This window comes from Salmo salar, chromosome ssa27, assembly GCF_905237065.1.
Source record: "Salmo salar chromosome ssa27, Ssal_v3.1, whole genome shotgun sequence".
NCBI lineage: Eukaryota > Metazoa > Chordata > Actinopteri > Salmoniformes > Salmonidae > Salmo > Salmo salar.
Genome location: NC_059468.1, coordinates 20,037,501 through 20,061,849, shown reverse-complemented (window position 1 = coordinate 20,061,849; position 24,349 = coordinate 20,037,501). Strand labels below are relative to the sequence as shown.

Genomic DNA, 24,349 nt, shown 5'->3' with positions numbered 1-24,349 from the left:
CTATGCAGAGCAGAGCAGAGCATATCAGTACCAATATAAACGCTTTGTTTGTGCTATGGTGGAAAATACTGTTTGCGCACTTCACTGTGACGTGTCCATGTCATGGTTTTATTATAAGGAGATTATCTGACTGTAGAAGTGAATGCGTGACGGCATGTTCCGTTCGAACTCAACGTTGTTTCATCTCTGGGTCTGAAGCCATATGTAGAGGAGAGGAATAACGAGTCACGCTGGGCACAGAAAGTCAGGAGTGTGTCCGGGTCAATTCTGTTCCTTGTGTTCACGCACGAGCCACTCCGCTTGGCTAGGCTGGGTTAACCCTCAACGAACAAGAGCTATACCCGTCCACTTCTATTCATTGCGCGCGTTGTAAAATTACACAAGGGCTATGCAATTTGATAATACTCCACAAAATAGGAAAATAGAGATTATCCTTTAAATTAAAATCTAGACGAGAGTTTGTGTAATCTACTTTACTTTACCGCACATTTTGTGTGAGGATTATATTGGCCAAATTATTGTGGACTGGATTATTTATTCTATAGGGCCTATTTGTTCAAGTCATATAGGCCTCTCCAAGCCCTAATATAGATTTGAATATTTGCTCTTATTTTCCAAAGGGATTATCAAGACGATCAATTCTACACACTCACCTATTTTATCAGGGCCTTAGACTTTAGGTTATGTAGTTGAGCTTTGGTTTTCTTTTAGGGCTTGTTTTGAGTCAACCACCTGGTGTATACACAGAGGTTACACTGTTTAATACAACCCTCATCTTCCTAACTGTCACTTTGTTCTGGTTTTCTGGTAAACACACACACACACACACACACACACACACACACACACACACACACACACACACACACACACACACACACACACACACACACACACACACACACACACACACACACACACACACACACAGTATTGTACAACTAACCTTGTGGCACACAATTCAGTCCCATTCAAAATTATATTTTACATAACCCCTAACCTTTTTATTTATTTAACTAGGCAAGTCAATTAAGAACAAATTCTTATTTACAATGACAGCCTGCAAGGGTACAGTGGGTTATTAACTGCCTTGTTCAGGGGCAGAACAACAGATCCAGCAACCTTATGACTACTGGCCCAGCGCTTTAACCACTAGGCTACCTGCTGCCTCAACCTTAACCCTGACATTAACCTGAAAACCTAACCCTAAAACTAACCCAAAGCCTAACCGTAAAACTAACTCTAAACCTAATTCTAACCCTAACAAATAATTTAAGAGCAGCAGTAAAATAACAGCGAGGCTATATACAGGGGGTACCGGTACAGAGTCAATGCTTGGGAGCACTGGTTAGTCGAGGTAATTGAGGTCATATGTACATGTAGGTAGAGTTATTAAAGTGACTATGCATAGATAATAAACAGAGAGTAGCAGCAGCGTAAAAGGGGGGCATTGCAAATAGTCTGGGTTGCCATTTGATTAGATGTTCAGGAGTCTTATGGCTTGGGGGTAGAAGCTGTTTAGAAGCCACTTGGACCTAGACTTGGTGCTCCGGTACCACTTACCGTGCGGTAACAGAGAGAACAGTCTATGACTAGGGTGTCTGGAGTCTTTGACAATTTTTAGGGCCTTCCTCTGACACCCCCTGGTATAGAGGTCCTGGATGGAAGAAAGCTTGGCCCTAGTGATGTACTGGGCCGTACCCACTACCCTTTCTAGTGCCTTGCGGTCGGAGTCCGAGCAGTTGCCATACCAGGCAGTGATGCAACCAGTCAGGATGCTCTCGATGGTGCAGATGTAGACCTTTTAGGATTTGTCGTGCTCGTTCCACCTTTTCCTGTAGTCCACAATCATCACCTTTGTCTTGATCATGTTGAGGGAGAGGTTGTTGTCCTGGCACCACACGGCCAGGTCTCTGACCTCCTCCCTATAGGCTGTCTTGTCATTGTCGGTGATCAGGCCTACCACTGTTGTGTCATCGACAAACTTAATGACGGTGTTGGAGTCGTGCCTGGCCATGCAGTCATCAGTGAACAGGGAGTACAGGAGGGGACTGAGCACGCACCCCTGAAGGGCCCCCGTGTTGAGGATCAGCGTGGCAGATGTGTTGTTACCTACCCTTACCACCTGGGGGGTGGTCCATCAAGAAGTCCAGAATCCAGTTGCAGAGGGAGGTGTTTAGTTCCAGGGTCCTTAGCTTAGTGATGAGCTTTGATGGAACTATGGAGTCGAACGCTGAGCTATAGTCAATGAATAGCATTCTCACATAGGTGTTCCTTTTGTCCAGATGGGAAAGGGCAGTGTGGAGTGCAATAGAGATTGCGTCATCTGTTGGAGCGGTATCCAAATTGGAGTGGGTCTAGGGTTTCTGGGAGGATGGTGTTGATGTGAGCCATGACCAGCCTTTCAAAGCACTTAATGGCTACAGACATGAGTGCTTAGTGTTCTTGGGCACAGTGACTATGGTGGTCTGCTTGAAACATGTTGGTATTACAGACTCCGACAGGTCAGTGAAGACACTTGCCAGTTGGTCAGCGAATGTTCGGAGTACACGTCCTGCTAATCCATCTGGCCCTGCAGCCTTGTGAATGTTGACCTGTTTAAAGGTCTTACTCACATCGGCTACGGAGAGCCTGATCACACAGTCGTCCGGAACAGCTGATGCTCTCATGCATGTTTCAGTGTTACTTGCCTCGAAGCAAGCATAGAAGTAATTTAGCTCGTCTGGCAGGTTCGTGTCACTGGGCAGCTCTCGGTTGTGCTTCACTTTGTAGTCTGTAATAGTTTGCAGACCCTGCCACATCCAACGAGCGTCGGAGCCGGTGTAGTATGATTCGATCATAGCTTTGCCTGTTTGATGGTTCATCGGAGGGCAGAGCGGTATTTCTTATAAGCTTCCGGGTTAGAGTCCCACTCCTTGAAAGCGGCAGCTCTACCCTTTAGCTCAGTGCGGATGTTGCCTGAAATCCATGGTTTCTGGTTGGGGTATGTACGTACAGTCACTGTGGGGACGACGTCATCAATGCACTTATTGATGAAGCCAGTGACTGATGTGGTGTACACCTCAATGCCATCGGAAGAGTCCCGGAACATATTACATTCTGTGGTAGCAAAACAGTCCTGTAGCTTAGCATCTGCTTCCTCTGACCACTTTTTTATTGATCGAGTCACTTGCACTTCCTGCTTTAGTTATTGCTTGTAAACAGGAATCAGTAGGATAGAATTATGGCCAGATTTGCCAAATGGAGGGTGAGGGAGAGCTTTGTATGCGTGTGTGTGGAGTAAAGGTGGTCTAGAGTTTTTTTCACTCTGGTTGCACATTTAACATGCTGTTAGAAATGAGGTAAAATGGATTTAAGTTCCCTGCATTAAAGTCCCTGGCCACTAGGAGCGCCGCCTCTGGATGAGCTTTTTCCTGTTTGGTTATGGCCTTATACAGCTTGTTGAGTGCGTTCTTTGTGTCACCATCGGTTTGTGGTGGTAAATAGACAGCTACGAAGAATATAGACTAAAACTCTCTTGGTAGACAGTGTGGTCTACAGCTTATCATGAGATACTCTACCTCAGGCTAGCAAAACCTCAAGACTTCCTTAGATATCGTGCACCAGCTGTTGTTTTTCAATATACATAGACCGCCACCCCTTGTCTTGCCAGAGGCTGCTGTTCTATCCTGCCGATACAGTGTGTAACCTGCCAGCTGTATGTTAATCATGTTGTCGTTCAGCAATGACTCGGTGAAACATAAGATATTACAGTTTTTAATGCCCCGTTGGTAGGATATACGTGCTTGTAGTTCGTCCACTTTATTATCCAGCGATTGTACGTTGGCCAATAGTACCGATGGCAAAGGCAGATTTGCCACTCATCGCCGGATCCCTACAAGGTACCCCGATCTCCTTCATGCGATATCTCCGTCTTTTCTCCTGATCGGGATGATGGCCTCGTCGGGTGTCTGGAGTAAATCCCTCTCGTTCGACTCATCAAAGAAAAATTATTAGTCCAGTTCAAGTTGAGTAATCGCTGTTCTGATGTCCAGAAGCTCTTTTCAGTCATAAAAGACGGTAGCAGCAACATTTGATTTGATGTACAAAATAAGTTACAAACAATGCAAAAAAACCAAACAAAATAGCACGGTTGGTTATTAAGAGCCCATAAAACGGCAGCCATCCCCTTCGGCGCCGTTACACACACACACACGTTTTCTCATTCCGCCTTCCCTGGCATCTCTCTCATTCAATATACGACAATCATAACATTCTGAGAATGACAGCGGTATTAAGAGAAATAATTAATATAAATGAAATCACCATTTAATTTAGGTGTAAGTAAGTACAGTGGATAGGAGTACTCCAATTGTTAGGGTTAGGTTTTAAATAGGATTTAAAATCAGCTTAATTCTCCAGGCCCTGTGTGTCTGTGTGTGTGTGTGTGTGTGTGTGTGCTGCCCAGGGATGCATAGCTGTATGCCAGCTCATATTCCTCCACAGGGCTTTGTGTGAAACAAGGGCTTTGATTGGCTGGTTTGGCAGTGATCTGATAGGCTGGGAGGGCGAAAACAACTTGATTCAATCTTAATAACAGTGTTAAAAACAGGCACGCACATGATGGGCTGTAACAGTTGGCAATGGGTTTAATACGATTTTAAGCACATAAAAACACACACTCGCACAGAAACAAACACACACGCACATGTGAAAACATACACACACTCACACACACACACACACACACACACACACACACACACACACACACACACACACACACACACACACACACACACACACACACACACACACTGTACATTAAACATTATCATCCACATCACTGTTGTTGATGAGATGAGTAAGAGAAGAAACGGAGATGGATGGATAGATGGATGGGAGGATGATCAAATCAGATACAGTGGTAGCTGCTGGTTATTAAAAGCAGTCTGTAATAACTGTTGTGAAATGGGTCGATCCACTATTTCGGTGGCTTTTGAGAAGTGTAACTTGCTCCCCAAAAAATGTGATTTCACCAAATTTGTACTTTTTGTCATAAAGAGCATATGATCAACTTTAGAAAAAAAAGTTGAGAGGTTAAATAAAATAAAAGACAATAGTACATGCCTATTAAGTGCCAAATAATGTAAGAAGGTTGATCGTAACAGGGTTGACAATTTCATCTTAAATCAGCCATAAATCCCCTTGTGACAGGTGGAATGGAAGCTTGTTGTGTGCAACAGGGAGTGGCAATTGAATGCAAGTTTCACAAAAAACTTAAATACTTTTCTAGCCTGTCTAGACATGTTATGCTCGACTCTCTCAGTTTTCCACCACAAACACCTTAAAATTGCCAGAACCTGCTTTTACACTCTGTGACTATGAGATGTTCACTGTTTCTTTTGAAAAAATATTTTTAAAGGAATAGTTTCAGGTGAGGTGTTTTGACCATGTACAAAACATTAGGAACACCCCCCTTTTCCCTCAGAACAGCCTCAATTTGTCTTGGCATGGACTACAAGGTGTCGAAAGCATTCCACAGGCATGCTGGCCCATGTTGACTCCAATGCTTCCACAGTTGTGTCAAGTTGGCTGGATGTCCTTTGTGTGGTGGACCATTCTTGATACACACGGTAAACTGTTGAGCATTAACCCAGCAGCGTTGCAGTTTTTGACACACTTAAACCGATGCACCTGGTACCTACTACCATACCCTGTTCAAAGGCACTTCAATATTTTTGTACATGGAGCCCAAAGGGTTTCTATCTGGAACCAAAAGAGTTCTACCTGGAACTAAAAAGGGTTCTCCTATGGGGACAGCTGAAGAACCCTTTTAGGTACTAGATAGCACTTTTCTTTCTAAAAGTGTAGGAGGTTGAATCCACAGGGTGGCTGTGTGTGGTGGTTTATCACTCACATTCCTGCTGTACTGTATACCGTATTCTCATGTACTTGACACTGGTTTCATGCAGGAAGTGGGCCTGTGTGTGTGTGTGTGTGTGTGTGTGTGTGTGTGTGTGTGTGTGTGTGTGTGTGTGTGTGTGTGTGTGTGTGTGTGTGTGTGTGTGTGTGTGTGTGTGTGTGTGTGTGTGTGGGTGACTTGGTTACTTTTGACATGTTGAAAAGTTGAATGGTACACAGAACGGGCACATGGGCAAATGATTCAGCTCTGCTGAGATTTTAAGCAGGAAACAGAGAGAGAGAGAGAGAGAGAGAGAGAGAGAAAGAGATGGCGAGGGAGAGATGCAGAAAGAGAGATGCAGAAGAGACAGAGAGAGATAGAGAGATGGAGAGAGAAACAGAGAGAGAGAGGGAGATTGAGAGTGGGAGAGAAAGTGGTGGTGGTCCCAGTCCCAGTCCCCAACTGCTGAACACATTGATCACTAGCAGACTTCACGCCTCACTGTGATGCTCCAGCCCCTAGCAGAACAGAGTGGAGAAGAGCCCATACGGAAAGTAACATACGGCCTTATATATCATATTTAAACATGACATACATTTTAAAATATATGATCATATGTTTTTATAACTTATATAACTCTCACACCCCCATAACACAAATAATGATATGGATATGTATTTTCATCATGCAAAATACATATCAATTTTTTGCTTTGAAAAGAGAGGCAGAGTATTTATTGGTGGTTACCCACTGGGAACACACTGGTTGAATCAATGTTTCCACGTCATTTCAATGAATTGTCGTCTGTGCCCAGTGGGGAGCTAGCTTGGGAGATGGTGAAACCTACGGTACAGACTTAAGCCTGATTAACACAATAGGGCCTAACCGAGCTGTACTGGCCTGGTTATACAGACACCATAGCTGCTGGAACCATGTTGAAAAAAGGACTATGTGAAAAGAAAATATCAGAGCTAGCGGAGTACAGTTTGCTTTGGCCCTGTAGTGTGGATCTAATGGGTTGAGCAGGCCCTGTAGTGTGGATCTAATGGGTTGAGCAGGCCCTGTAGTGTGGATCTAATGGGTTGAGCAGGCCCTGTAGTGTGGATCTAATGGGTTGAGCAGGCCCTGTAGTGTGGATCTAATGGGCTGAGCAGGCCCTGTAGTGTGGATCTAATGGGTTGAGCAGGCCCTGTAGTGTGTATCTAATGGGTTGAGCAGGCCCTGTAGTGTGAATGATGCCTTAGAGAGGTTCCCTGTGCTGTGCCAGCCAGGCTGGTTGGCGTGGGTTCAACAGAAAGCTCTCTGCATCACTTCCATGTTATTGTTATTATCACAGACACAGCAGAAGGAGAGAGAGCTCTCGAGTTGGCGGGCTTGGCATCGAGTCCACGACGGGGGATGGAGGGATGAATGGAGGGATGGAGGAAGGAGGAGTGGGGGATTCTTGTCTGAGAACGGGACTCTAGAGGTCCCTCCTATAGTAAAGCATCACCTCATAAGTCTTTTGAATGGAGCGAAATGGATGGAGGAGAAAAAGAGGAGGGAAGACAAGTGTTGGAAAACATACACATATTTAACATATGTTATTGGTTACATACACATATTTAACATATGTTATTGGTTACATACACACATTTAAAAGATGTTATTGGTTACATACACATATTTAACATATGTTATTGGTTACATACACACATTTAACATATGTTATTGGTTGCATACACATATTTAACAGATGTTACAGGTTGCATAAACATAATTAACATATGTTATTGGTTACATACACATATTATGCCTTATTGGTATTATGTTATTGGTTACATACACACATTTAACATATGTTATTGGTTACGTACACACATTTAACAGATGTTATTGGTTGCATAAACATAATTAACATATGTTATTGGTTACATACACATATTTAACATATGTTATTGGTTACATACACACATTTAACATATGTTATTGGTTACATACACACATTTAACAGATGTTATTGGTTACATACACATATTTAACATATGTTATTGGTTACATACACACATTTAACAGATGTTATTGGTTACATACACATATTTAACATATGTTATTGGTTACATACACACATTTAACAGATGTTATTGGTTACATACACATATTTAACATATGTTATTGGTTACATACACACATTTAAAAGATGTTATTGGTTACATACACATATTTAACATATGTTATTGGTTACATACACACATTTAACAGATGTTACTGGTTACATACACACATTTAACAGATGTTATTGGTTACATACATACATTTAACATATGTTATTGGTTACATACACATATTTAACATTTGTTATTGGTTACATACACACATTTAACATTTGTTATTGGTTACATACACACATTTAACAGATGTTATTGGTTACATACACATATTTAACATATGTTATTGGTTACATACACACATTTAACAGATGTTATTGGTTACATACACACATTTAACAGATGTTATTGGTTGCATACACATATTTAACAGATGTTCTTGGTTACATACACATCTTTAACATATGTTATTGGTTACATACATACATTTAACATATGTTATTGGTTACATACACATATTTAACATTTGTTATTGGTTACATACACATATTTAACATTTGTTATTGGTTGCATACACATATTTAACATATGTTCTTGGTTGCATACACACATTTAACAGATGTTATTGGTTGCATACACATATTTAACAGATGTTCTTGGTTACATACACACATTTAATATATGTTCTTGGTTGTATACACACATTTAATATATGTTCTTGGTTGCATACACACATTTAATATATGTTCTTGGTTGTATACACACATTTAATATATGTTCTTGGTTGCATACACACATTTAATATATGTTCTTGGTTGTATACACACATTTAATATATGTTCTTGGTTGCATACACACATTTAACAGATGTTATTGTTTGCATACACATATTTAACAGATGTTACTGGTTGCATACATATATTTAACAGATGTTATTGTTTGCATACACACATTTAACAGATGTTATTGGTTACATACACACATTTAACATATGTTATTGGTTGCATACACATATTTAACATATGTTATTGGTTACATACACATATTTAACAGATGTTATTGGTGACATACACACATTTAACATATGTTATTGTTTGCATACACACATTTAACAGATGTTATTGGTTACATACACACATTTAACATATGTTATTGGTTGCATACACATATTTAACAGATGTTATTGGTTACATACACACATTTAACATATGTTATTGGTTACATACACATATTTAACATATGTTATTGGTTACATACACATATTTAACATATGTTATTGGTTACATACACATATTTAACATATGTTATTGGTTACATACACATATTATGCCTTATTGCTATTATGTTATTGGTTACATACACACATTTAACAGATGTTATTGGTTACATACACATATTATGCCTTATTGCTATTATGTTATTGGTTACATACACACATTTAACATATGTTATTGGTTGCATAAACATATTTAACATATGTTATTGGTTACATACACATATTTAACAGATGTTACTGGTTGCATACATATATTTAACAGATGTTATTGGTTACATACGCACATTTAACAGATGTTACTGGTTACATACACACATTTAACAGATGTTATTGGTTGCATACACATATTTAACATATGTTATTGGTTACATACACATATTTAACATATGTTATTGGTTACATACACATATTTAACATATGTTATTGGTTACATACACATATTATGCCTTATTGCTATTATGTTATTGGTTACATACACACATTTAACAGATGTTATTGGTTACATACACATATTATGCCTTATTGCTATTATGTTATTGGTTACATACACACATTCAACAGATGTTATTGGTTACATACACACATTATGCCTTATTGGTATTATTTTATTGGTTACATACACACATTTATTAACATATGTTATTGGTTGCATAAACATATTTAACATATGTTATTGGTTACATACACACATTTAACAGATGTTATTGGTTACATACACATATTATGCCTTATTGGTATTATATTATTGGTTACATACACACATTTAACATATGTTATTGGTTGCATAAACATATTTAACATATGTTATTGGTTACATACACATATTTAACATATGTTATTGGTTACATACACACATTTAACAGATGTTATTGGTTACATACACATATTTAACATTTGTTATTGGTTGCATACATATATTTAACATATGTTATTGGTTACATACACATATTTAACATATGTTATTGGTTACATACACATATTTAACATATGTTCTTGGTTGCATACACACATTTAACATATGTTATTGGTCGCATACACATATTTAACATATGTTATTGGTTACATACACACATTTAACAGATGTTATTGGTTATATACACATATTTAACAGATGTTCTTGGTTACATACACACATTTAACAGATGTTATTGTTTACATTCACATATTTAACATATGTTATTGGTTACATACATACATTTAACATATGTTATTGGTTACATACACATATTTAACATTTGTTATTGGTTACATACACATATTTAACATTTGTTATTGGTTGCATACACATATTTAACATATGTTCTTGGTTACATACACACATTTAACAGATGTTATTGGTTGCATACACATATTTAACATATGTTATTGGTTACATACACATATTTAACATATGTTATTGGTTACATACACATATTTAACATATGTTATTGGTTACATACACATATTATGCCTTATTGCTATTATGTTATTGGTTACATACACACATTTAACAGATGTTATTGGTTACATACACATATTATGCCTTATTGCTATTATGTTATTGGTTACATACACACATTCAACAGATGTTATTGGTTACATACACACATTATGCCTTATTGGTATTATTTTATTGGTTACATACACACATTTAACATATGTTATTGGTTGCATAAACATATTTAACATATGTTATTGGTTACATACACACATTTAACAGATGTTATTGGTTACATACACATATTATGCCTTATTGGTATTATATTATTGGTTACATACACACATTTAACATATGTTATTGGTTGCATAAACATATTTAACATATGTTATTGGTTACATACACATATTTAACATATGTTATTGGTTACATACACACATTTAACAGATGTTATTGGTTACATACACATATTTAACATTTGTTATTGGTTGCATACATATATTTAACATATGTTATTGGTTACATACACATATTTAACATATGTTATTGGTTACATACACATATTTAACATATGTTCTTGGTTGCATACACACATTTAACATATGTTATTGGTCGCATACACATATTTAACATATGTTATTGGTTACATACACACATTTAACAGATGTTATTGGTTATATACACATATTTAACAGATGTTCTTGGTTACATACACACATTTAACAGATGTTATTGTTTACATTCACATATTTAACATATGTTATTGGTTACATACATACATTTAACATATGTTATTGGTTACATACACATATTTAACATTTGTTATTGGTTACATACACATATTTAACATTTGTTATTGGTTGCATACACATATTTAACATATGTTCTTGGTTGCATACACACATTTAACATATGTTATTGGTCGCATACACATATTTAACATATGTTCTTGGTTGCATACACACATTTAACATATGTTCTTGGTTGCATACACACATTTAACATATGTTATTGGTTGCATACACACATTTAACATATGTTATTGGTTACATACACATATTTAACATTTGTTATTGGTTGCATACACATATTTAACATATGTTCTTGGTTGCATACACACATTTAACATATGTTATTAGTTGCATACACATATTTAACCGATGTTTTTGTTTACATACACACATTTAACAGATGTTCTTGGTTACATACACACATTTAATATATGTTCTTGGTTGTATACACACATTTAACAGATGTTACTGGTTGCATACACATATTTAACAGATGTTATTGGTTACATACACACATTTAACAGATGTTATTGTTTACATACACATATTTAACAGATGTTATTGGTTACATACACATATTTAACAGATGTTATTGGTTACATACACACATTTAACAGATGTTATTGGTTGCATACACATATTTAACAGATGTTATTGGTTGCATACACATACTTAACAGATGTTATTGTGGCGGTAGCGAAATGCTTGTGTACCTAGCTCCAACTGTGCAGTAATATTTAACAACACACAAAAATACACACAAATCTAAAGTATAAGAATGGAATTAGGAAATAGAGAAATGTTAGGACGGGCAATGTCGGAGTCCAGATAATAAATATATATTTATATATATATACAGTGGGGGAAAAAAGTATTTGATGCCCTGCTGATTTTGCACCTTTGCCCACTGACAAAGAAAGGATCAGTCTATAATTCTAATGGTAGTTTTATTTGAACAGTGAGAGACAGAATAACAACAAAAATATAGAGAAAAACGCATGTCACAAATGTTATAAATTGATTTGCATTTTAATGAGGGAAATAAGTATTTGACCCCCTCTCAATCAGAAAGATTTCTGGCTCCCAGGTGTCTTTTATACAGGTAACGAGCTGAGATTAGGAGCACACTCTTAAAGGGAGTGCTCCTAACCGCAGCTTGATACCTGTATAAAAGACACCTGTCCACAGAAGCAATCAATCAATCAGATTCCAAACTCTCCACCATGGCCAAGACCAAAGAGCTCTCCAAGGATGTCAGGGGCAAAGATACAAAATCAGCAGGGGATCAAATACTTTTTTCCCCCACTGTACATGCCCGTCTGAAGTTTGCCAATGAACATCTGAATGACTCAGAGGACAACTGGTGAAAGTGTTGTGGTCAGATGAGACCAAAATGGAGCTCTTTGTCATCAACTCAACTCGCCATGTTTGGAGGAGGAGGAATGCTGCCTATGACCCCAAGAACACCATCTCCACCGTCAAACATGGAGGTGGAAACATTATGCTTTGGGGGTGTTTTTCTGCTAAGGGGACAGGACAACTTCACCGCATCAAAGGGACGATGGACGGGGCTATGTACCGTCAAATCTTGGGTGAGAACCTCCTTCCCTCAGCCAGGGCATTGAAAATGGGTCGTGGATGGGTATTCCAGCATGACAATGACCAAAAACACAAGCCAAAGCAACAAAGGAGTGGCTCAAAAAGAAGCACATTAAGGTCCTGGAGTCGCCTAGCCAGTCTCCAGACCTTAATCCCATATAAAATCTGTGGAGGGAGCTGAAGGTTCGAGTTGCCAAACGTCAGCCTTGAAACCTTAATGACTTGGAGAAGATCTGCAAAGAGGAGTGGGACAAAATCCCTCCTGAGATGTGTGCAAACCTGGTGGCCAACTACAAGAAACGTCTGACCTCTGTGATTGCCAACAAGGGTTTTGCCACCAAGTACTAAGTCATGTTTTGCAGAGGGGTCAAATACTTATTTCCCCCATTAAAATGCAAATCATTTTATAACATTTTTGACATGCATTTTTCTGGATTTCTTTGTTGTTATTTTGTCTCTCACTGTTGAAATAAACCTACTATTCAAATTATAGACTGATCATTTCTTTGTAAGTGGGCAAACGTACAAAATCAGCAGGGGATCAAATACTATTTCCCCCCACTGTATATATGTGTGTATGTGACGGGATGCATATACATTATGGACTGTATGTGGATTGAATATGTCATACATGTATATGTGAAGAAAACGTGGATAGAATAGAATATGTACAGAAATACAGTGCCTTGCAAAAGTATTCATCCCTCTTGGCATTTTTCCTATTTTGCTGCATTACATCCTGTAATTTAAATGGATTTTTATTTGGATTTCATGTAATGGACATACACAAAATAGTCCAAATTGGTGAAGTGAAATGAAAAACGTAACTTGTTTCAAAAAAAATTTCAAAAAGAAAAAACGGAAAAGTGGTGCGTGCATATGTATTCACCCCCATTTGCTATGAATCCCCTAAATAAGATCTGGTGAAACCAATTACCTTCAGAAGTCACATAATTAGTTAAATAAAGTCCACCTGTCTGCAATCTAAGTGTCACATGATCTCAGTATATATACACCTGTTCTGAAAGGCCCCAGAGTCTGCAACACCACTAAGCAAGGGGAACCACCAAGCAAGCGGCACCATGAAGACCAAGGAGCTCTCCAAAGAGGTCAGGGACAAAGTTGTGGAGAAGTACAGATCAGGGTTGGGTTATAAAAAATATCCAAAACTTTGAACATCCCACAGAGCACCATTAATTCCATTATTAAAAAATGGAAAGAATATGACACCACAACAAACCTGCCAAAAGAGAGCCGCCTACCAAAACTCACAGACCAGGCAAGGAGGGCATTAATCAGAGAGGCAACAAAGAGACCAAAGATAACCCTGAAGGAGCTGCAAAGCTCCACAGCGGAGATTGGAGTATCTGTCGATAGGACCACTTTCAGCTGGGCTTTACAGAAGAGTTGGGCTTTACGGAAGAGTGGCCAGTAAAAAGCAATTTCTTAAAGATAAGTTTGGTGTTTGCCAAAGGCATGTGGGAGACTCCCCAAAAATATAGAAAAAGGTGCTCTGGTCAGATGAGACAAAAATGTTGCTTTTTGGCCATCAAGGAAGACGCTATGTCTGGCGCAAACCCAACACCTCTCATCACCCTGAGAACACCATCCCGACAGTGAAGCATGGTGGTGGCAGCATCATGCTGTGGGGATGTTTATCATCAGCAGGGACTGGGAAACTGGTCAGAATTGAAGGAATGATGGATGGCGCTAAATACAAGGATATTCTTGAGGGAAACCTGTTTCAGTCTTCCAGAGATTTGAGACTGGGATGGAGATTCACCTTCCAGCAGGACAATGACCCTAAGCATACTGCTAAAGCAACACTCGAGTGGTTTAAGGGGAAACATTTAAATGTCTTGGAATGGCTTAGTCAAAGCCCAGACCTCAATCCAATTGAGAATCTGTGGTATGACTTAAAGATTGCTGTACACCAGCGGAACCCATCCAACTTGAAGGAGCTGGAGCAGTTTTGCCTTGAAGAATGGGTGTGCCAAGCTTACAGAGATGTGCCAAGCTTACAGAGACATACCCCAAGATACTTGCAGGGGGGGGGGGGTGAATACTTATGCACGCTCATGTTTTCTGTTTTTTTGGTTTTATTTCTTGTTTGTTTCACAATAAAAAATATTGTGAATACATAAAAATATAAAAAAGATTTTGCATTTTCAAAGTGGTAGGCGTGTTGTGTAAATCAAAAGATACAAAGCATCAAATAATCAATTTTAATTCCAGGTTGTAAGGCAACAAAATAGGAAAAATACCAAGGAGGGTGAATACTTTCGCAAGCCACTGTAGTTGAATAGGATGGCATTGACTAGAATACAGTATATACATACAGTATGAAATGGGCAAAACAGTATGTAAACATTATTAAAGTGACCATGGTTCTATGTGTATGTACACAGGGCATCAACGTCTAAGGTGCCGGGTTGATTAACCTGGTGGTAGCCGGCTAGTGACAGTGACTAAGTTCAGGGCAGGGTACTGGGTAGAGGCCGGCTACTAACAGTGACTAAGTTCAGGGCAGGGTACTGGGTGGAGGCTGGCTAGTGATGTCTATTTAACAGTCTGATGGCCGTGAGATAGAAGCTATTTTTTCAGTCTCTCTGTCCCAGATTTGATGCACCTGTACTGACCTTGCCTTCTGGATGATAGTGATGTGAACAGTCTGTAGCTCGGGTGACTGAGGTCCTTGATGATCTTCTTGGCCTTCCTGTGACACCGGGTGCTGTAGATGTCTTGAAGGGCAAGCAGTGATGCGTTGGGCTGACCGCACCACCCTCTGGAGAGCCCTGCGGTTGTGGATGGTGCAGTTGCCATACCAGGCAGTGAAACAGCCTGATAGGATGCTGTCAATGGAGCGTCTGTAAAAGTTTGTGAGGGACTTTGGGGCCAAGCCTAATTTCTTCAGCCTCCTTCGGTTGAAGAGGCATTGTTACGCCTTCTTCACCACACTGTTTGCATGGGTGTGCCATTTCAGATTGTGAGTGATGTGTACACAGAGAACGTTGAAGCTTTTCACCTTCTCCACTGCGGCCCCATCTACGTGGATGGAGGCGTTCTCCCACTGCTGTCTCCTGAAGTCCACGATCAGCTCCTTCATTTTGTTGACGTTGAGGGAGAGGCTATTTTCCTGGAACCACTCCGCCAGGGCCTCCCTGTAGGCTGTCTCGTCGTTGTTGGTAATCAGGCCTACCACTGTTGTTTAGTCTGCAAACTTGATGACTGAGTTGGAGGCGTGTGTGGCCACGCAGTCATGGGTAAACAGGGAGTACAGGAGGGGGCTAAGCACGCACCCTTGTGGGGCCCCTGTGTTGAGGATCAGCATAGTAGAGGTGTTTTTGCCTACCTTCACCACCTGGGGGCGGCCCGTCAGGAAGTCCAGGACCCAGTTGCACAGGACGGGGTTCAAACTCAGGACCCCAAGCTTAATGATGAGCTTGGAGGGTACTATGGTGTTGAAGGCAGAGCTGTAGTCAATGAACAGATATGATCCTTAACCAAATTCTCCAAATTGCACTGCTAGTAGCTTTATATTTTTTTCCTGAAAGGATTTAATCCCTTTCTACCACTTTCTACCTGGTTTTAGTCGTTTAGTTGTTTCACTTCAGTATTTATTTATGAGAAGGGAAAAAAAGAGACGGGAAGAGACAGAAAGTGTTGGTACAACTGAAAGAAAGGGGGGTGGTGTGTGTGTGTGTGTGTGTGTGTGTGTGTGTGTGTGTGTGTGTGTGTGTGTGTGTGTGTGTGTGTGTGTGTGTGTGTGTGTGTGTGTGTGTGTGTACGTGTAGTGTACGTGCATGCTTGTCTGTGTGTGTGTGGATTGCCACTAGTTGCAGACAGTACAGGATTTGATCCAGATGATCTCTTTGTCCCCTCAGTTGATTAAGAGTTGATCTACTATAGAAGCTTCAAGACATTGGAGTTGGATAGAGGAAGAAGAACAGTAGGGGGTTTAATCAAGATAACACCATTCCAAACCTTTTCATTGTCAATAATTCAATTTTGCCCATATTCGTGATGAAAAATGGTAAGAAACTGACTGGTTTGAGACCACAAAATCAACCAATAGTCTTATACTGTAATTGATGAAAAGAATACTGAAGAAAAATATAAAAGCAACATGCAACCAGTTCAACAGTTTTACTGAATTACAGTTCACATAAGGAAATCAGTCAATTTAAATAAATTCATTAGGCCCTAATCTATGGATTTCATGTGACTGGGCAGGGGCACTGCCATGGGTGGGCCACAAAAGAGAATTATTACAGACAGAAATATTCCTCAGTTTCATCAGATGTCCGGGTGGCTGGTCTCAGACGATCCAGCAGTTGAAGAAGCAGGATGTGGAGGTCCTGGGCTGGTGTGGTTACACATGGTCTGCAGTTGTGAGGCCAGTTGGACATACTGCCAAATTCTCTAAAATGTCGTTGGAGGCAGCTTATGGTAGAGAAATTAACATTAAATTATCTGCCAACAGCTCTGGTGGACATTCCTGCAGTCAGCATGCCAATTGCACGCTCCTTCAAAACCTGAGACATCTGTGGTATTGTGTTGTGTGACAAAACTGCACATTTTAGAGTGTCCTTTTATTGTCCCCAGCATAAGATGCACCTGTGTAATGGACCATGTTGTTTAATCAGCTTCTTGATATGCCACACCTGTCAGGTGGATGGATTATCTCGGCAATGGAGAAATGCTCAATAACAAGAATGTAAACAAATGTGAGCGAAATAAGCTTTATGTGCGTATGAAACATTTCTCGGATCTTTTATTTCAGCTCAGAAAACATTGGACCAACACTTCACATGTTGGGTTTACATTTTTGTTCTGTGTAGTTCAGAGATTAAATGATTAGTTTAGTGGTTTCACTTCACACTGGAGTTTTTTTAATTGAAAAAATACTCCAGCTCAGAATCACTGCTTTACAGTGAATCATCTGTATAGAACATGTTGGTGCTCTCAACGATCTCAGTGTTCACACTCGAACCAGATTGAATAAGATGCTGGGTGCCATAAAGAGGATGTTGAGCAAGCCATGGAACCATAGAACGGAAATTCCACTGTGAAAATCGAGTCCAGACACACATATATACACACACACACACACACACACACACACACACACACACACACACACACACACACACACACACACACACACACACACACACACACACACACACACACACACACACACACACACACACAGGCAGGGTGGGCCAATCTTGGAACTTGTGACTGTGTATGATAAAATGTGCTGGGTCCATGCAGCACACACACAGCCTGCCTCGACGTGGTGTTCTCTCAGGGTAACGTTTTTCCAGTCTTGTAGAACTACAGTTGAAGAGTTTATTTCCTAAACACTATATCCACAAATGTCTTATGTAGCAAATTTGAAATTGTGTTTTGTACATTGGATAAAAGCAGATGCAGAGCTACAAAAATGGTGTATCATACATTTGCATTTGAGGAACAATGGGAAAGTAATTCTGCTTTGAAAGTTGATAAACTTGTAACCTCACTTTTGAGAAAATGGCCTTTGAATATTTTAGTACCTACTGGAGAGCTCTTCTTTGTCTACACCCATTCCGCATCGTTCACACCCTCTTAAGCTTTAGCCCCACTCTTCTCTTTAAGGGTTGATCCGAGCGTTCTGTCCCAACAGCAGTCAAGCGCCCAAACTAACTAACGTTGGCTAGCTTGCTAGCTACTTCCAGACACAAATGAGAGAACAACTCACTGACCATTTTACTCGCCCTAGCAGAGCTCATTAGGCTGTTTTTATGTTATCCAGAGCGTTGGTGACTGCTACTGTGCTGCTGGCAATAATTTATGTTTTTTTGCCAACGTTTACTGACACCGGCCAAATTCAACGGATGTTGAGCGATTGTAAATTTGTCAGTTATTCTGTGCTCTACTTGGAGTAGATAGCCAAATCGAATTTACCAGCTCCGTCTATCAACAGTTGTCACAGTGACATTCTATTGAAATGGTTACTTGCGTAGTGGAGTCTTTTGTTAAGACATGTATCTAGGTAAACAATGAACCATAATCTCAACTCATGATGTTACTACACTGCATGAATCTGCAGGTAGCTAACCAACCAGGTTCATTGTTAGCTAGCTAACATTAGGCTATAACTAGCAAAGCAAATGGCTCTGAGATATTAATAATAAGATCATACACATAATGTTAGCTAGCAAGCCAGCCAGCTAATGTTAGCTAGCTAGCTAACGTACACTATAACTTGAAATGAAAATGACATTCTGTCAAAATTAGAAACGTGTAATATTTGAATATTTTGCTAGCTAGACTATTTTACCCATATACATCATTGGTGGACCCTTCTCCCTGTCACAGATGCCATGGTGTTTTTGTCATCTCCTTAGCTATCATACTCTAATTCCACTGATTTCAAAACTCAGTCCTCCAGAAAGTGGAGAGCAACACTTATGCATTTGTACTACGCGATACATTTAAAAAAGCTGCATTAGACAGGATTACCAACACATACTGACCAGCTCAAATAAACAGAAGCGTGCTATATGGCAGACCAATCCAAACTCATTTCTCGGCATGTCCAGCCCACTCATTATCTCAGCCAATCATGGCTAGCGGGAAGTTTGCTGGCTTTTTCTGTAGCTAAACCAACTAGGCTCGTAATTTAACAATTTTATTCATATTTTTAAGGCACATGAAAGTTCCGAATGAATGTTCCAGAAGGCATTTCTGGCCAAAAACGCATTTTGATAAAAAAAGTTTACGTTCAAATGCCTCCCCTGTAAAGTAGTGTTCTGCGACAGACGCCTAGTTTCCTGAAACAAGTCACATTTTTGTTATTTCATCAGAAGTTATTGCTTATGTGTACCTTCGTGTGTGTATAATATTACTGTTCTCAGATTTCTAATTAATAGATTTCAGATGTGGGTGATTTTTTTGTTGTTGTTGCAAAACGCTATATATTCATTGTTTAGCTGGAATTGAATATTAGTATACTGTATATTTGACTGTGATATGTGGTTGAGTCACCTAGCTATCTTAAGATGAATGCACTAACTAACTATAAGTTGCTCTGGATAAGAGCATCTGCTAAATGATTAAAATGTCAATTGTAAATGTTTTACATACAGATCTCATATTACTGTATTTAATTTTGTCACAAATGTATAATTTGCGCAGTTCTTTATTAAAGCTGCAATATGTAACTTTTTGGGGCGACCTGACCAAATTCACATAGAAATATGTGTATCTTTTATTTTCGGTTTTGTACACCAGCTTCAAACAGCTAATGGTACAGCGGTTTAGATGGTACAATGATTCTCTACACTATACTTGCTTGTTTTGTCACATAAACTGACATTTGGTGAACTACTTACATTTTTCAACCGGGAAATGGTGGAGCGATTTCTGCATAGTGCATCTTTAAATATGTAGCTATTTGTTACATTTGACTGTATAAAACCTGTAACGTCTGCTTCCAACTCCCACTCTCAAACACGTAGATCCCCTGAACGCAGCTCACTCTCCAGATCCCAGTCACCCGAATTCTGATCACCTGTTCACACACCTGTATGTCATTAACACACACTATTTAGTTCAGTTCTTTGCACCCCATCATTGTGAGGTATTGTTTGTTTTGTGACACACTTCTATTCGAAGCGCTGGGTTTCACCGTAATTAATCCTCCTGTGTATGATAGTTTTTGCCTGCCTCACTAACGACGCCTTTTGCCTATTCCCTGCCTGTACTTTAGCCTATCGGATTTCCTGTTATCAACCTAATGCCTGATCTCCCAGACGACGTTACTAGCTGTTTCCCTGCCTGTACTGTTGCCTTTTTGGACCCCTGTGTATGACCTTCTGCCTGCTCCTGGACCCAGCTACCTGCCTCCTCCTGTGTATGACCTTCTGCCTGTCCCTGGAACCAGCTACCTGCCTCTTCCTGTGGTCCTTTACAATAAACACCTGCTTCGCCCTGCGCTTGAAACCAGCTCTCTGTCTCCCATCGTGTTCAATACAAAACCTAGCAGTACTACTTATTTCTCTGAGTTTGAGGCGGAGCATTTAGTAAAAAACATGATTATTTGTCTCTCTGAAATGAAACCAAGTGATAGATATTAAACAAATACGTGTCATTGAACATCTTTACATTTTAGTCATTTAGCAGACACTCTTATCCAGAGCGACTTACAGTAGTCCATACATTTTCATACTTTTTGCATACTGGTCCCCCGTGGGAATTGAACCCACAAGCGTCATGCTCTACCAACTGAGCCAAACAGGACAACCCAATGCCAGGATTAGATAGTGAAAAAACACACCAATCTCGTTCATCATTTATTAAAACAATAAAAGATAATTTAACAACATTTCTGAAATGGATATATAGTGTTTTTGAATCAAACTCTTCAGTTGTTCCAGTGTCTTGTACGGCTGATTTGGGTTGGTGGGAATTGTAGGCCAGTCAAACTTGCATCATGGACAACTGTGTGGCTGATTTGGGTTGGTGGGAATTGTAGGCCAGTCAAACCTGCATCATGGACAACTGTGTGGCTGATTTGGGTTGGTGGGAATTGTAGGCCAGTCAAACTTGCATCATGGACAACTGTATGGCTGATTTGGGTTGGTGGGAATTGTAGGCCAGTCAAACCTGCATCATGGACAACTGTATGGCTGATTTGGGTTGGTGGGAATTGTAGGCCAGTCAAACTTGCATCATGGACAACTGTGTAGCTGATTTGGGTTGGTGGGAATTGTAGGCCAGTCAAACTTGCATCATGGACAACTGTATGGCTGATTTGGGTTGGTGGGAATTGTAGGCCAGTCAAACCTGCATCATGGACAACTGTATGGCTGATTTGGGTTGGTGGGAATTGTAGGCCAGTCAAACCTGCATCATGGACAACTGTATGGCTGATTTGGGTTGGTGGGAATTGTAGGCCAGTCAAACTTGCATCATGGACAACTGTATGGCTGATTTGGGTTGGTGGGAATTGTAGGCCAGTCAAACCTGCATCATGGACAACTGTATGGCTGATTTGGGTTGGTGGGAATTGTAGGCCAGTCAAACTTGCATCATGGACAACTGTGTCGCTGATTTGGGTTGGTGGGAATTGTAGGCCAGTCAAACTTGCATCATGGACAACTCTATGGCTGATTTGGGTTGGTGGGAATTGTAGGCCAGTCAAACTTGCATCATGGACAACTGTATGGCTGATTTGGGTTGGTGGGAATTGTAGGCCAGTTAAACCTGCATCATGGACAACTGTATGGCTGATTTGGGTTGGTGGGAATTGTAGGCCAGTCAAACTTGCATCATGGACAACTGTATGGCTGATTTGGGTTGGTGGGAATTGTAGGCCAGTCAAACCTGCATCATGGACAACTGTATGGCTGATTTGGGTTGGTGGGAATTGTAGGCCAGTCAAACTTGCATCATGGACAACTGTGTAGCTGATTTGGGTTGGTGGGAATTGTAGGCCAGTCAAACCTGCATCATGGACAACTGTGTGGCTAATTTGGGTTGGTGGAAATTGTAGGCCAGTCAAACCTGCATCATGGACAACTGTATGGCTGATTTGGGTTGGTGGGAATTGTAGGCCAGTCAAACTTGCATCATGGACAACTGTATGGCTGATTTGGGTTGGTGGGAATTGTAGGCCAGTCAAACCTGCATCATGGACAACTGTGTGGCTGATTTGGGTTGGTGGGAATTGTAGGCCAGTCAAACCTGCATCATGGACAACTGTATGGCTGATTTGGGTTGGTGGGAATTGTAGGCCAGTCAAACTTGCATCATGGACAACTGTGTGGCTGATTTGGGTTGGTGGGAATTGTAGGCCAGTCAAACCTGCATCATGGACAACTGTGTGGCTGATTTGGGTTGGTGGGAATTGTAGGCCAGTCAAACTTGCATCATGGACAACTGTATGGCTGATTTGGGTTGGTGGGAATTGTAGGCCAGTCAAACCTGCATCATGGACAACTAGAGAACTCCTGCATTCTATTACTGTTTAGGAAAGAGTCTGTGTTTTGCTAAGTGATTTGCACTGTGGTGTGTTTCAATGGTTTCAGGACTTGCTTATGTGTTTCTGTGAATGCATGTAAGTGTGTATTCCCATCTGCACATACCAACAACTTCCTCCATGCATCTCGATCCACTGTATCTCCTCTCTCAGCAGAGCAGATTCAGGTATTTGAGATTAGACTAATCTTAATGTTAGCAGGTGAACAACCTATTTCTGGTGCAGTAGATAGCCTGTGGGTATTAGAGCATATCGACTGGGAGGCTGAGGCATGTGCTTAGAGGTACTTACATTTTTAATCAGATCTTCATAAGGGCTTTCTCCCTTCGGAGGCCCTGGCTAACTAAGACTGACGGGAAGTAAGCAGTAGAGGACAGCAGCACTGTGTATGTGTGTGTCTGTGTGTGCGTGCGCTTGTATGTGTGTCTGTGTGTGCGTGCACTTGTATGTGGGTGATTAATGCTGCTAGCTAGAGGGAAGTTGGATGGCTCAGCTCTCCTGGATGTTGCAGTTGGACTACCCAGAGGCATTCTCTCTAGCTACTACAGTACCTTCTGGCTATTAAACCTCTGACCTGGGGCCACCGTACCGTACTAACCACTTAACTGACCAAGGAGCTGTTTGACCTCTCTGACCCTGTTCACGTAAGGAGCCAGTTCTTCCTGTTCTCTAGCTGCTCTCTACCTGCTCCCAGTCACATGATTTAGAACATCTGTTGGGTTGTACATCTAGGTTGCCCCTAGTCTGAACAGGGTCTCTATAGGCCGATACTGTGGTCAAAATAGAGGAATCACAAGGCAATTCATCCAATGCTTTGATGGCTGTTGTTTGTTGACATATTTCATAGCTAAATGGTACCCTGATGACAAAATGAATTAATGTCGCTGACAAGTACGACGTTGTGAGAGCAAAATAATGGCGAGATTGTCGAGAAGAAAAACGGGACACATTACCAGAACACTTAACTCTTTTACGCCATTATCAGTCACTGTTCCCGCTAATTATTCTCAATGAAGTAGCCTCGTGTTCAAGTGATGTTCTGCATCAATCAGGAAACTCTCTCGTTGTCATAGCCTACTGTTAATCCTCTTACTGATTCATTCCATTGATTGGCAGTGATGGGAGAAAAAAAACCTCAATGATTTGAATTGTTTAAATAAATGACGCGCTTGTGTTAAATGGAGAAACATGTGTTTGACCCCAGTCGACGTCACCATGATTACATTTGTTGAATGTATTGACAATATAAAAAAAAGCCATGTACA

At 40.2% G+C, this 24,349-nt stretch overlaps 1 protein-coding gene across 1 annotated transcript in view; it reads left to right on the top strand.

The window, feature by feature from the left end:
* The window catches only part of LOC106588657 (forkhead box protein O6-like), a 61,578-nt gene that overhangs the window by 1,808 nt on the left and 35,421 nt on the right, over positions 1-24,349 (top strand). The gene's annotated exons all lie outside the window — the stretch shown is intronic.